The 16354-nt window shown below is 34.3% G+C and overlaps 1 long non-coding RNA gene across 2 annotated transcripts; it reads left to right on the top strand.

Annotated features, from left to right (window-relative positions):
- Window positions 1-11935: 11935 nt before the first annotated feature.
- LOC137490450 (uncharacterized) lies at window positions 11936-16094 on the top strand. 2 transcript variants are annotated; one of them, XR_011009918.2, is made up of 6 exons: window positions 11936-12935; window positions 13181-13324; window positions 14042-14158; window positions 14251-14292; window positions 14638-14768; window positions 15105-16094. It is a non-coding gene; the product is annotated as an uncharacterized lncRNA (long non-coding RNA). The 2 variants fall into 2 exon arrangements; XR_011009917.2 differs by having other exon boundaries at window positions 14638-14724.
- Window positions 16095-16354: the final 260 nt, after the last annotated feature.

The raw sequence follows: 16354 nt of genomic DNA on the forward strand, positions 1-16354 counted from the left end.
TTACATGAAAAAAACTTCCTCAAGCTCAAACCTTTGCCCAACTGACCTCAATTTTCAGCCAACAACATGACCTCATCAAAGATGTTTGAGGGTTCCAACCACAAAATAGGCTATGTCATTTTGCATTCGCAGTCTGTGCACCAATTTTTAAACTAAAAGCCCTAAATCGCTGGTTTATGCAAACCAAATACTGATCGGGTCTACAGATTAAATCAATATCAGTAGAAACCATTGTCTTTTTATTAGGCTTCGCGGTGGCAGCTTGCATTTTATGTGGGTTTTTACAAACCCCCTTTCCTTGTTGGTGGCGCACTTACTAGCAAACGTACTATAGAGTAGAGTAAGTGTGACCATACGTTCTTTCCATGAAAGAGTGACTCACAGTGCAGTCTGCCTGCTAAAACAGCATTAACTAAAACACTAACACTAGATTTCTTTTTGGAATACATCTGCATTTCATCTCCATTTTTAGCAATCAGCCAGGTGTTTTTGTAAGTTGGCTTCATTTGGTCTCTTGTGACTGGTATCACGGCGGTTTTTCTGTCAGCATTCATTTCAGTTCTGCGTTTGGTGGACATGGAGCGCAACTTAGCAGAGCTCATCATTAGCTGTTGCCGCATGGCAAACGGGTGGCGCAGCCCTTTTTTTCCATGCGGCAGTATCACAGCTCCGATCTGTCACCCTTTGCTCGCCTTAATGTGTGAAAGTAAGACGTGTTGCGCCTATTAGCACTTTCTGGCAAGGCTGGCATGCTGATCTGTCCTCCCTGGGGAGCCAGGCAATATGGTGGGCCACACTCTGGGCCTGCCAGACACAGAGCCCACTGTCACTCCACATCAGCCTGACATTAACTGCCCAGTGAGGCGGCTAGAATCATATACACACACACAGTTCAAAGTGTGATTAATTCCTATATGTCATTTTTGAACAATAATATTCAAAGTGATATAGATACCCATACAAGAGGTCACATTTGTGTTACATGTATGTAAAACACATGCATTATGTTACAGGTCAACAATACAATACAATATTTATTCATAAAGCACAACCGAAGTTGACCAAAGTGCTGTAGATAGTTGTACTTAAAGACAGAGAAGAAAATAAAATGTAAAATGAAACAATAAGTAAAAGCAAAACAGTAATCAAGGAGTATTAAACGTAAGAAAAAATAGATAGGTCTTCAAAATGGACTTAAACACAAAGGGGGGAAGCCTAATGTAAATTGGCATAGTGTTCCAGAGTTTAGGTCCAGGCATAAATGTAAAAGTTTAATTTTCAAAGCGTGTCCTAGGCACGGTTAGTAAGTGGTGATTGTGGTGATTTTATTCACCATCATTAAAATAAAAACAAAACAAAAAGGCCATTTACTTGGTCAGAATTAGCATGATCAGATTTCTTGTATAGTGGAATATATAAATGATCAGAATTCTGGTAGTGGAATATATAAACATAATCTGGAGACTGAATGGACTGCTCTGAGGTATGGAACAGATTATGTGACATATACTCACCCATCACTTTATTAGGTACATGTTACTAGTGCCTGGTTGGACTCCCTTTTACCTTCAGAACTGCCTTAATGCTTTGTGGTATAGATTCAACATGATTTTAATCCATATTGACATGATAACATCACTCAGTTGCTGCTGATTTGTCGGCTACACATCCATGATGCGAATTTCCTGTTCCACAACATCCCGAAGGTGCTCTTTTGGAGTGAGCTCTGGTGACTGTGGAGGCCATTTGACTGCAGTGAACTCCTTTTCATGTTCAAGAAACCAGTCAGAGATGATTCACGCTCGATGAAATGGCACATTAAGCTGCTGGAAGTAGCCATCAGAAGATGGGTACACTGTGGTCGTAAAGAGATTGAAAATTCTGACCCTACCGTTCAAATGATGCAGCATAAATCGACACTAATCAAACCAGGCAACTGTATTGAATTGTAGCCTCAGTTTCCTGTTCTTAACTGAGAGAAGTGGCACCTGGTGTGGTCTTCTGCTGCTGTAGGCCATCCGCCTCAAGGGTCAACGTGTTGTACATTCAGAGATGCTCCTCTGCATACCTCGGTTGTAATGAGTGCTTATTTGAGTTACTGTTGCATTTCTATCAGCTCAAACCAGTCTGGTCATTTTCCTCTGACCTCAAGCATCAACAAGGTGTTTGCACCCACAGAACTGCCACTCACTGGATATTTTCTGAGTGAGGGGTTTGCGTCTTTAATAAACTATGGCAGTTTGCGTTCATTGAATGGTAAGAATGATTAATAAATCTATATGAAACAGTCCCTTAAAAGTCACGTCTTGCTTTCAGTTTCAGGCGTAGGCGCGTTTTGCACTCACACACAAGCGTACCGCGCCAAAGCCCAAGTGAACCCGATTCAGCGCACTCACACTTCTCAAACAATCCGGGAAACGGGCCTTGGCACGGCCTGGAAAGCATAGTGTGAGTAGGCTCTGAGAGCAACTCATCTGACACCAACAACCATGTCACGTTCAAAGTCACTTTAATCACCTTTCTTTCCCATTCTGAAGCTCGGTTTGAACTGCAGCAGATCGTCTTGACCATGTCTACAAGCATAAATGCATTGAATTGCTACCATATGATTGGCTGATTAGAAATATGCGCCAATGAGAAGTTGGTACCTAATAAAGGTGTACCTAATAAAGTGTCCAGTGAGTGTACTTTAAAAGTAATTTTGCTGTATTTCTTTGATTGCAACACTATCACTATTACGAACTGAACTGAATTACTGTTCTTATTTGACGTGAAAATGTCAGGAAGTTTAGAAGTTAAGCAGTTTTTTAATATACAGTATCATTTAATATTAAATTGTGTTTTTATCTTGGTATTACCATTAACAAACCAGTAATCAGCTTTATGACTGACTTCATCTCTTCTCTATTATCACAGAGTCTGACACTGAATGGTGCAGGTCCATCATTTTCACAGACTGTAACTTGCTCGATATGTATTAGACAGTAAATTTGTTCTTCAAATATTCCATGACATGATTGCTACCACTGATTAGGCATTTTCACATTAAATAAACTGCTACAGCACTCAGAAATGAAGATTTTTGAGGAAAAATAAATTGAATTGGGACCCTAAATAACAGAGCTAAATCTGACAGAGACTACTCTGAAAAAAACGGGATGCCTGGTCACGCTAGATCATATGAGATGAAGATTATAAATGCTGTAACCTGGAATATTTTTGCTTGTTAAATAAATTATTAATTTTTAAAACAGTATTACCTGTAATTCACAGGACCACCAAAATCCTTATGCTTAAAATACAATTTTATTGACAATAAAAGAAATGTGTTGTGGGTAACACTTTACAATAAGGTTCAATAGCTAATGCATTAACTAACATAAACTAATCATGAACAACACATGTACAGCATTTATTAATGATAATTGAACATTTACTAATGCATTATTAACATTTAAGTCCATGCTTGTTAACATTAGTTAATGCACCATGAGTTAACATGAACTAACAATGAACTACTGTATTTACATTAACTAACGTTAACTAACATGAATAAATACTGTAGTAATGTATTGTTCATTGTTTGTTCATGTTAGTAAATGCATTAATTAACATTAACTAATGAACCTTATTGTAATGTGTGACCGTGTTGTGGATTATGTTCAGTTCCTTACACAGACTGATTGTTTTGCTTCATAAGACCTCAATGTATCATCAGGAGCCTCGGATAGTTTTTTTTATTACCTGTACTGCATACAGGCTTGTTGGTAGCAATACAATTTGCCTTCATTTTATGAATTAAGCATCACACTTTCATCTAAAAAATCATCTTTAACCTTCTACTGATAAAAAAGTCACCTACATCTAGAATCACCTGAGGCTGAGTAAATTACCAGCATGTTTTCCTCCAAGGTCTACTCCAAATCAGAGTTCATGGTGTTGGAATCAGTGGTGTGAAAAGGTTAAGTACCTGCCAGTGAGGTTAGCGACCCCGATCTCATCACACCAGGCCTGATCAGGAACTGCAACTGAGCAGAAACACTCCTGTAACATTAGCAGAAAGGTCAAAAGTGGAAAAAATGTCAAATAGCATCATCCTCCAACACCATCTGACCTAACACATCGGAAGTCACTTCTAAAGGCCACAAATATTTTGTGCCCACTGTTTAGTCAGTGGCACACTATCAGAGTTTGCGAGTTTCTTTATTAGTTATGTTTCATGTAGACTCACTAAAATATCGAATGAAAATTTGTTATAACATAACTCGGAGCTTGTCTTCAAAGTCTTAATCTGAAGTGATCCCCGGCAGGCAGGTGAGGTATCATAGCCTGGTTGGTTTTTGACCTGAAATGAATGTAAGATTAAGCAGGGATGGATTGGGTGCTGGGAGCAGAGGCGTGAGGGGGGGCAGGGCTGTCTGCCGATCTGTCACAGCTCCACGCCTCGATGCTCAAGTTCAGATTAACGCTGACGAGACAAAGGGGTGACACGTCCCAGCCCTCAGGGGCCAGTGCAGACACATACGCACACACAATACGCATACATCCTCCTAAATATCCCTATAGGCCCTGCAGGATTGGATAGGGTCAATTTTAGTTCATATCATCCTGGCTGAGGATGCGGCTGCCATTCATTCATTGTGATGAACGGAATTGATTCGATTGATCCTAACTGGACAGTTAAAGTCTTTGGTCCTGTGTCCAGCAAAACTTTTAGGCACTTGAGAACACTTCTGAGGCTAATCATTTTTCCTGCTAAGATGGAGACACTTAAGTGAAGCCTGGTGACTGATTTCAGAGATTATTTGCCTATGACTAAAAGTGTAGAGGAATTTCACTTTCACTTTTCAATTTCACTGCTTTGTGAAGGCTGGGTGGTGTGGTGTTTGTATTGCCCCTGCTCCACTGAGATTGGATGGCTGACTCAAAAGTGTCATTGATGAGCATTGCGTTATACTCAAAGTTAAACACTCTTTAACTCACGGTTTTGAAAGAGACATACAACTATAACAATACTAATTTGCAACATTTTTTTAAAAGGGATAGTTTGCTCATTTTTTTTAGTAATCATTTATTGTCCTTTAACTGATTCTTAACCTGTTTTTGTCTTCTGTTGAGCAGAAACTAATATGAAAATCAATGGTTATCAGTTTCCAACATTTTTCAAAATACCTTCTTTTCTGTTCAACAGAAACTCAAACATGTTCAGGATGTGGGACTTGATTGTAGTCATAGATGATTGATTGGATTGTTAAGTTTCTGCCCATTTTTTCCCCATATGGATTTTAAAATATGTTAGTTACAGGTTTATATAAGACACAAAATAAATCAACAAGTTGTGGGGAGAATCACATCAAATATTTTGATTAGAAGCAAAGAAACATGAAAATCTATACAAAAAAATATTATTATAATGAATTCAAAAGTGTTAATAATATTGAATTTAATGCTTTTAAAATTGTAAATATATTAAAGAAACAGAAGTTTTAAGATGTCTGCTTGTTAAGTTGTTACATATGAAATACTGTTTCTAGGTCCAAGCCACTACTCATTTAAATTGAGAAAAAAATTCATTCATGACCACTTTTTAGTCATATCACACATTGAATTTTAGATAAAATCATGGAGTACACTAGCTGCATCACAAACACCAATAATTTAACAATTTATAATACATCCATCAGATACATATATATATATATATATATGTATAAAATAAATAGTATATATGAAGTAATACATATATATAAATAACGTAATATATTAACGTAATAAAGTAGTAATATATATATAAATAGTGATCGTGATTTTTGAAAGTAATACATCACTTTGTAAACATTTATTGTTACCATTTGTTGGTACCATACAGTTTGATACAGAACTTGGACCTGGAAGCATGACGTAACATTTAACAAGCAGATTGCACATTGATTGATTCATTCATTTTCCTTCAATTTAGTCCCTTAAGAGTCACCACAGTGGAGTGAATCATCAACTATTCCAGCATATGTTTTATGCAGCAGATTCCCTTTAAGTCGCAACCCAATATTGGGAAATAGCAGCCTGATCTTACAAAAAAAAGTTTTGTTTTGCGTTTTGTCAACTTAGTGGCTAAATCGTAGAAATTTGTACAAGTTCAGTCTTACGAAATTGTGTGATTTTAAAAAGGAGGCGTGGCACCTAACCCCCCCACTAAACCCAACCGTCATTGGGGGATGAGCAAATAGTACTAAGTTGTACGAATTAGATCGTATAAATTCATACAAATTAGCCACTGAATCAAAAAGTTAAGAATTGCCGTGGGATTGAATTGGAAATACCCATAAATACCCATACACTCTCACATTCACAAAACACTCATACACTAAGGCCAATTTTTGTAGATATTGCACAATAATATATCATTCATTTATTCGTTCATTCATTGTCCTTCAGCTTAGTCTCCTTTTTAGAGGTCACCACAGAACCAACTATTGCGGCGTTTGTTTTACACAGCGGATGCCCTTCCAGCCACAACCCAGAATTGGGAAACACCCATACACACTCATTCATACTCACACTCATACAATATGATATTATTTGAAGTGTTTTAGTGGGTAAAGCTGAAACTCTTTTGGCTTTGCTCGCTGCAATTCTCCAATTGTTGGAACTTACTGCACAGCATCATGGCTAATGAGGTTTTCTACACAAATTCCACAATTAAACATGATTGTTTTGTTGAACAGTTCCATTATTTGAACAGTTGGTTTCAACAGAAGCATACAGTTTTTGTTTTAAATCCTAACAAAAGGTCTGTCTTTACACGTTTAGCAGTTTTATTCATTCATTTCTTTCATTTATTATTCATTTTCTATTGGCTTAGTCCCTTTATTCATCAGGGGTTGCCACAGTGAAATGAACCGCCAACTTATCCAGCATATGTTTTATGGAGTGGATGACCTTCCAGCTGCAACTCACTGGGAAATGTTTAGCAGCTTTATTTAAAATCAATTTACCTTTGAAAGAAATTAGTTTTTACATCCAGAATTGCATTGCTGTGATTGTTCTGCTGCACTATAATGACAGGTTGTTGCAAGAAAGAAGACAAGTTATTTTAATGAAAGATTACAGAAGCTTACAAATGTATTAATTAATAATGTGCATTGTTTGCATTATTTATTAAAAAATCAATTTTTAATAATCAGAACTGACAGTTTTCATTTTAACATTAATACAGTAATACAGGTTTAAAATCAGTGATCTGTTTGCAGTTAGCAGGTGGAAGAAGCAGCTGTTTTTGTGTTCAGGAATGAAGGAGCGATGAACACATCACACACACACACACATAAACGTGTGACACACACTCACACACATATCATAATGGTTCACAAACAGCTCGCTTGATGGATAGAGGCTGGCAGAAAGCGATGCCTGAGCATGACAAGATTGAACTTTGGGACATTTCAGCACTCGACAGCTTCAACAAGAAGAGGGCAGCAGGCGGTCACCAGGGGCATGGCTGCGGTCACCAGGGAAAGACACGGCAGAGCAGACGATCTGGAGAGCGAGAGCTCAAACACGGGGAGGCATCGCAATGTCACTGCACTGCCAGGCCATGTCAGATAAAATCAGCATTGCATATCATTTTCTGAGCAATTAGAGCACTTATATTGAGAGATCTGCCTGCCAAACAGGAGGTCCTGAAGCAGTCGTTCAGGCAGTAACACGTGCCACAAAACACACATGTGTGCACACACACACACACACACACACACACATACATTTGAACTATTTGATATTTAAAGAATTTCTTTATCATTAATGTATTTAATATTAATATAGTGTTTTATTGATTGTATTATTGATTATTATAAATAATATATTCTTTAAATGTTTTATACATGTGTAATTAATTGTAATTAAAATATATAATATTCAATAATGTAAAATTTATGTGTAAACAAAACATTTTTTAAAAAGTTTTTAGAAAAGTAGGCAGGCAAACAGACAGGCAGACACTGATTTACTATATAAAAACAATAATTTGTTTCAAATTTCAAAGTTATTTTCTTCTAAAATATTCCAAATTATAGTAATAAACTAAATTATTTAAGAATATATCTAAATGTATTTTTAATTACATTAAGATGCACTTTTGTCTTTTAATGTTTATTTATTAAATTTTTTTAATAAATTATTCCAATCTATAATGATAAAATATATGCATTTACTATTTTTTATAAAAATATTATTATAAATATATTCATATAACATAAATAAACTAGAGCTGGGAGAAGATTAATAATGATTGATCGCATTCAAAATCAAAGTTCATTATGACATTCATTCATTCATTTTCTTGTCGGCTTAGTTCCTTTATTAATCTGGGGTCGCCACAGCGGAATGAACCACCAACTTATTCACCGTGTTTTTACACAGCGGATGCTCTTCCAGCCGCAACCCATCTCTGGGAAACATCCACACACACTCATACACTACAGACAATTTAGCCTAACTAATTCACCTGTGCCGCATGTCTTTGGACTGTGGGGGAAATTGAAGCACCCGGAGAAAACCCACGCTAACACGCAGGGAGAACATGCAAACTCTGAACAGAAAGGCCAACTGACCAGAGGATCGAACCAGCGACCCAGCGACTTTCTTGCTGTGAGGCAACAGTACTACCTGCTGTGCCACTGCTCCGCCCTGTTTTGACATGATAAATATATATATTTATTTTATATATATATATATATATATATATATATATATATATATATATATATATATATATATATATATATATATATATATATATATATATATATATATATATATATTTATTTATTTTTTATTTTTTTTTTTTTTTTATATATATATATATATTTGTCATGTCATAACAGGGCGATATATAGGTTAGGGTAATTCGGCAAGCTATTGTATCTTGATAATTTGTTCTGTAGACTATCAAAAAGATAGCTTAAAGGGGCTAATAATTTTGACCTTAAAATGTTTTTTTTAAGAAAATTTAAAAAAATATATTTTAGCCAAAATAAAACCAATAAGACTTTTTCCAGAAGAAAAAATATTATCAGACATACTGTAAAAATGTCCTTGCTCTAGATATCATTTGGGAAATATTTAAGAAAGAAAGTAAAATTTAAAGGGAGGCTAATAATTCTGATTTTAACTGTACAATTTATATCATATACATATATGTTTTATATCCAAATATATAAACTAAACCTTAAATATATGCGTGCATGTGTGTATACACAAAACAAATATACACAGTGCACACACATATATTATGTCAAATCAATTTTTTATTTTGAATGCGATTAATTGCGATTACTCTTTGCCCAGCAGCACTAAAAATAAACATAAAATGTACACACTATTTTACCCATTTTTATTATGCTTTAAAAAGATGTCTAATTGTTTCCTTCCATTCCCTCCATTTAAACTGAAACTTTTTTATAATACTCGAATTCAGCATGTGACACTCTTAGCTCTCAGTTTCCTTCCACACTCATCAATCAATCAATCACACACTTCCCTCCATTTTTCACACTTTCTTTTACACACCTCTGGGTGTAAGCTAATATTTTCATCTGATTTAATTCTCACCTGTCATTTAAAGACAGGTACTTGATGGTCGATTTTGCATCTGAATTGCCTATGTAAGGTCTGTAATTTTTTATAGTCTTTAATCATTTAAATGGATCTCTGAAGGTGAGGCTGGCCAGTTAACGGTAAGTGTGGGCTTATTTCTGGAAACATTGAGTAAGGGGCTGATGGATATGTTATTGTGGGGGTAAAACCACAAGAGGTGATTTTCTCCACACAAACAGCGGGGTCTCCAAAATGATGGCTTCCCACTCTTTGCTTTTTCGCCTACTTTCCTGGGTTGTTTATTGACAGATGAATCTTCAGAATGACTGAGTGGACAAGCAATGTTCCATCGCACTCATTACTCATTACAACTTACCAAACTGGAGCATCAAATGACTATAATAATTTTGTATGTGTGCATATGCACTATTAAACTATTTTACTTAGTTGACAATAATGCAACAGTTATAAGAAGAAAGTGTTTAAATTTCAAATTTCACTTGACATTTCTGAGTTTCAGTGCATAATAACACTGTAAAAAAGTACATGTCAACAAGCCATGACAGCAAATGTTTATGCTGTATGTTGATTAAACTTATTTTTACAAGTTATGAAAAGTTTTAACTCATTTTTAAGTTATGAAAAGTTGAACTTAATAGTTTTTGTCAGTTAGATTGATATAGATGACAAGAAACGTTCATTTGACTCAACTCAAAAATGTCAAAAAAACGGCTAGACTTTTTTTTTTACAGTGTAAGTGTAATCTTTTAACAATTAAATTCCAGAGTATTGATTTGATATTTATCTATCCATGACCTCCTCAAACATCAACATATCAAGCAGAACAAAGTAACCCTTTGCACCACACTGTCGGAGTCCTGAAACATATTTGCAGCATATCTGCAGTATTTACTTAATTTGTTTTATTATTCGTTTATTATATATATATATATATATATATATATATATATATATATATATATATATATATATATATATATATATATATATATATATATATATATATATATATATATATATAGTGAATATTAAATATTATCTTGTAAAAATATTATGAAAGTGAAAAGGCAAACATGAAAAAAATATTAGGGTTATACGGTAACTTTATTGATATTAATATTAACTAAATATTAGACATTAATCTTTAACTAAATCTAAAAGTCAAAACATATTTATTTTTAGTTTATCTTGGTGGGTTACATTTTTCTAATACGTTAACAAATAAATTTATTTCATAAAATTCATGGAAAGATGGCAAATCTGTAGTGTAAAATACATACGGTGTAAAATAGAAGCTGAAAATAATCAGTATAGTTATAAAATGCAAAATACAAAATGTGGCATGACATGTTATCTGTTTAATATTTTAATGTTTATATTTTAATATAAATATAAGTTATAATAGCTATAATAATAATAATGTAATGATATCATGAACGTTTTCATGGAGTTTTTAACCACTGATATCAATAAAAAAAACTTATTTTTAACTTATTTGTAATCCCTTTTAAATATTATTTTGCTGTTTGCTACAGACAAAAAAAAAATAAATTCAATTAACATGAAGGATTAGAGTTAAAGTAACACAAAATAGAATGATTTCATTCATAACTCATTCGGTTTGAGCTCTGCTTAATTTAATCAGTTTATGGGTTGCCATAACTCTTTTTTATTAAGTCAAAAGTAACTTTCTTCAAAAATTTTATAGCATTTTTTCCAGAGGAGGGGACACATGTTTCCATCTGAGGAGAATTGCGTAAGGTGGTAAAGGCAATGACACAGCATGTTGATGTCTGTGTAATTGGGGTTGGAAGATAACCGAAAAGGGCAGTCAGAGGGTCAGGAGTGATGATTGTATTAAGGGCTTAAGAAAGAATTGTAAAAATATTAGACCAATAATTTGTTAATTTGAACAGGACCAAAACATGTGAAGGTAATCGGTCGGTGACTGCTTACATCTATTACAGGCATCGATTCTGTAATCTGAAATATTTTAGAAAGTTTGGCATCAGTGAAATGGCTTCTATACTTTACATTGTAACAGGGCGTGTCTAGCACAAATAGATGAAGAGTGAACTAAACTGAGAATGTCCTTCTATTGGTCCTGAGAAATCTCAATATCCTGATCTTGCTCCTTGTTTAAGTAAACCATTTGAAGAAGCAAAGAAGTTATTCTAAAGTAAATTGTAGATATCAGCCGTCTTAAGAATTTGTTCAAACTCTAGTTTGGAAAATGGGGAACAGTTTTTGAACAAGATGTTTTTCTCACTTGAAAGAAACAGAAACGATGGTTATTTGGGAGGTCAACTTTAGTTGATAGGAGTGAAAAGGAGGAAAAAACATTGTTAATATACAAATCGTTCACAGTGGCTTGACCTTTCATTGACCAAGTATCAAAAACACAATCTAAAATAGAAGGAGAGAATAAATGGTTATTGAAAATTGGCATGTGAATTGAGGCACTATGAAGACCAAATGTTTTCTAAACTGCTGCCAAATTTTCATAGTATTAATAACTATTGGGTTGCTTGATGCTTTGTGTATTTCAAGAGGAAGTTGGGAATAGACTCTAGAACATAGACAATGTGAAGAGGCAGATAACTCTATGTGTGTCCAAGGCGGGTCAGAAACACCAGTTTTGTGACCAGTCCAATAAATTATTTTGATAATATTACAAGCCCAAAAGTAATATTGAAAATATGGGAGAGCAAGACCCCCTTCAGATTTTGGAAGCTAAAGAACTGACTTCGAGCTGGTTTGTTACACCAAATGAACCTGCACATAAGTTGCTCTACGTTAGTAAAAAAATATTTGTTTATAGAGACTGGCACATGTTGAAAAAGGTGTTAAAACTTGTGAAGATTGATCATTTTTGTAAGATTTACCCTACCTATTAGGGAAAGGGGGAGAGAACCCCAGCAAACTATATCTGATCTACATTTATCCAAAAGTGATATGAATTTTTGAAGAAATAAATCTTTAAATACTTACTTTAGATACACTGTTAGACATTTCTGTAAATTACACAGTTATTTACTGTATTTCACCCAGTGTAATACTGCAAATTCCTTTTACGGTAAATAACTGTATTTACCGTTGCATTATGGGAATTTAGTGTGACGTCGAACAACATATACAGCGATGTACTGTATTTGTAAAAATTCGTGTATTATACTGTATTTTCCACAACTGCTTCAACGCCACCTTGCGGCGATTCGACTACTCTGCACCACATATTGCCTGAGGACCCTGGAGCAATTCTGGAGGACAATTTATTAGTGTGCCTGAAGAACATACTGGATTTAACAAACTTTACTCTGGTAAGCTGAGGCAGTGTTTCATTTTACAGAATGTTTTGTGGACGAGAATAGAACAAAGTAAAGTATAAAGTTGGCTATTATTATTTTCTCTGGCTTGGCGTTATTTCGCCCATTTGAGAAATATATCATCTATCAAGATGTTACCTTTATTTAATTTATTACATTAACACTACTATTACTTTAAATAAGACTGTTTATGACTATTAGCCATTGTTCTCGTCATATCTTTTTATTTATTTACATAGGAACCGGTGTTGCTGCGGGTTTTGGTTTAGGAGGGAACCAGAGGTATGCAGACAGTTTTGGAGGACACTTAGCACGAGACAACGGTCCGGCAGAGAGTGTTTTCCCCCAGAAAAATATGAATGAAAGACCATCAAATAATCCAGGTAAAAGCGCGTCTGTCTGTGCTGACAACACTCGACATTGATTTGAGCACATCTATTAGCATTTGTTTGCTCGGCAACATTAGCTGAAGCGATCTTAAAATGGTAATGTTAACTGTTAGCTAAACTGAGCTAAGTTTATACTGAATTGGACTCAAACTCATTTTAACGTGCAACGTTTAACTTATATTGATTTATACTTTATATATATTAGATGTTGTGAACTTATTTTTCTCTGGTTTAGAGTAACTTATATCGTTAGCTTGAGAAAATAACATCGCGACGTAACCTATAAGAACGTTAACATAAATCTACAATATGCATAGAGGTAAAGTTGGTTTTATATTCGCACATTCGTTCATTTAGAAGACTCTAACGTTATACTGTTTACCATGTTACTTTGAATATTCGATCAGAATTAGCATGCCAGTATGACTTGAAATCAACATTAACACTGTTTATTTGACCGTGAGCATGTTGTACTTTGATAGTCGTTAGCTGCTAAAATGATTTCACTATTTAGAGTTTGCAAATAATACTTTTATGAAATTAAATTATTAAGGGGGAAGTCTGAATCTGCTAATATAAAACCAACTTTACCTCTATGCATTATGCTAATAACCACCTTTTTGCTATTTATTGTTTGCTAATTATTTTTTTATCACAACTCTTGACATCTGGTTTAACATAATTGTTACCATTATATTTTTTTCTGTTTAGATATGGCACGAGCACAGCACCAGGTTTTGTCTGAAGAAACAAACAGCATTTCGGAGGAACATCTTGATCAGCACAGCCTTATGCTTAAAAAATAAGCAAGACCAGTAAGCAACCAAGGTAAACAAATAAAAAAAAAGTTGTGTGGAGGTTGTGGATTGTAGCATGGTATTCTTATCTGTATTTTTGGCTTTTTTATGGTCTCATTATAGAATACTGGGAGCCTGCCTGTGCAAACTGGACCTCATACAACAGTAAGTACTGTACATCTATTTGTTTCTCAATATAGTAACGTTACTTTTAATACAAAATGTGTCACATGTTTAGTTGCTAGCTAAATAAAAAATCTTTTTCCCTTTTTTATTAAACCATTTAGTAGGGTTTTTTTTCATCTTTGTTTATAATATTTTTGAGCAGATTGAGGTCTGTCATGGGTCAGACATTTCAAAATACAATAATTTGTATTGGGATACATGCATTTGTCTATGTATTAAATGTCTTTTTCCCCATTTGATGTTGCCTAAATATTTTGTAATATTAAATAATAAATATTATTATATTAAATAAAATAATAAAAATTTTTGTATAAATAATTCCAGAGGATGAAACAAAATGCACAGCAACAACCAGAGTGAGCCAGAAGAAGGCAGGAAAAGTAGTGAAGAGAATGACAACCATGAACAACAGTGAGTTATCCTTCTTTCACCAGCTAACTGAGAACTTGGATTAGGTGAGACACTCTCAATAGTTTTATCAGTATTCAGTCTGTTTTAGTTTATTAGGAATACATAAAACAAATAGTCTAATCTGTCCTGCTGTGAATCAACCCATCACAAATGCTACAATGTTTTTGTAAAACCTTGTTAGGGAAAAAATAAACAGGACATTCTGGTTAGTTATCTTTTAAACATGGTAGTGAGCAGGTTATGAGCAGGAGCCAGTTGCTCAGTACCAGCTGAAAACTACCCCAACCTAGCTGCCATGCTTCAAAATAATTAACCAGTATATGATTTATTTTTTTTAAACACGCTTCTATGCTTATGTTAGTCTGTTTGTCCTTATCCAGAGTTCTTCATAATCCTGGACTGGGCCAAATCCTGACCAGATGCTGTGGTGGTCATGGAGGAGTGAATCCTAAAAGACACACGTGATCAATGAGTTTCCGCATTGATCCAATGGGCCAGCCTGACCACCCGCTGGTGAACTTTCAAGCCTCCGGTGCCTAGACTGCGGCCTTGCACAAGTTTGGCTAGAGGAGAACTGGTCGTGCCCAACTGAGCCTGGTATCTCTCAAGGGATTTTATTCTACACTTTCGTCAGTTGGTGAAGTTTCTTCCATGCCACTGTCGCCACTGGATCGCTTGGCTACGATTGGTGGATCGGTGGATTTGCTCTTCAGTGTTTGGACTTTCAGCAGTGACATTTACTGCTTCAGTTCTGAAAACTGGACTGAAGCAGCTTCAATTTACAAGAACTTCTATGTTAAGCTGCTTTGACATCATTGATCTACATTGTAAAAGTGCAATAGAAATAAAGATGAATTGCATTTGAACATGTGAATTCAGACCTTGTTGAGCATTTGACACCAGAATTAGTAATATTTTAAAGTTGTGTTGTTTCTGAGTCGGCTAATAGTTACAAATATTTATTTTTCCAACAATATGCAATTCAGAAGTTTAAATTTTTATTGTACATGTATGTTCTAGTGCTTTGTGTGATTTATTTATTTTTAATGTGTTGATTTTATTGCTTAATGTAATTTTCACACATTTTCCTTAAATGCTTTAAGCATTATTAATGTTTTAAAGAATGGAATATTTTGTAATTGTGTCTGGTTTAATGTCAGTAGTACAATTGGGTTTTTTTTTTTTCTCAACAATATGCAGGTCAGACACTTAAATTAGTTTTGTACATGTATGTTAATGTGCTTTGTCATTTTCAAAGTTTTTTTTCTTAAAATAAAATATTTTGAATGATTGAAATGTAATGTTTTTACACATTTTTAAGCTTGTTTTAAGCATTTCCAATGTTTTAAATAAAGAGTGTTTATTTTGTTAATATTTTGTAATTGTATCTTTTTTAGGTCTATAGTATTAAAATAATATTAATACAATTATATTATAAAATATTTAGGACAAAATTAAAAGGTTTACAGTAGCTAACTGTTAACTTAGGTTTTTACAGTAGTTAACCATTTTCAGACACTACAGTAACATGCTGTAAACGGATTTACAGTTGTATACTGTAAATCTAAAATACAGTAACTTACTGGCAACAGTGTTGCCAGTAAGTTACTGTAAAAACCCTTTGAAATGT

Source organism: Danio rerio, chromosome 12, assembly GCF_049306965.1.
Source record: "Danio rerio strain Tuebingen ecotype United States chromosome 12, GRCz12tu, whole genome shotgun sequence".
Classification (NCBI taxonomy): domain Eukaryota; kingdom Metazoa; phylum Chordata; class Actinopteri; order Cypriniformes; family Danionidae; genus Danio; species Danio rerio.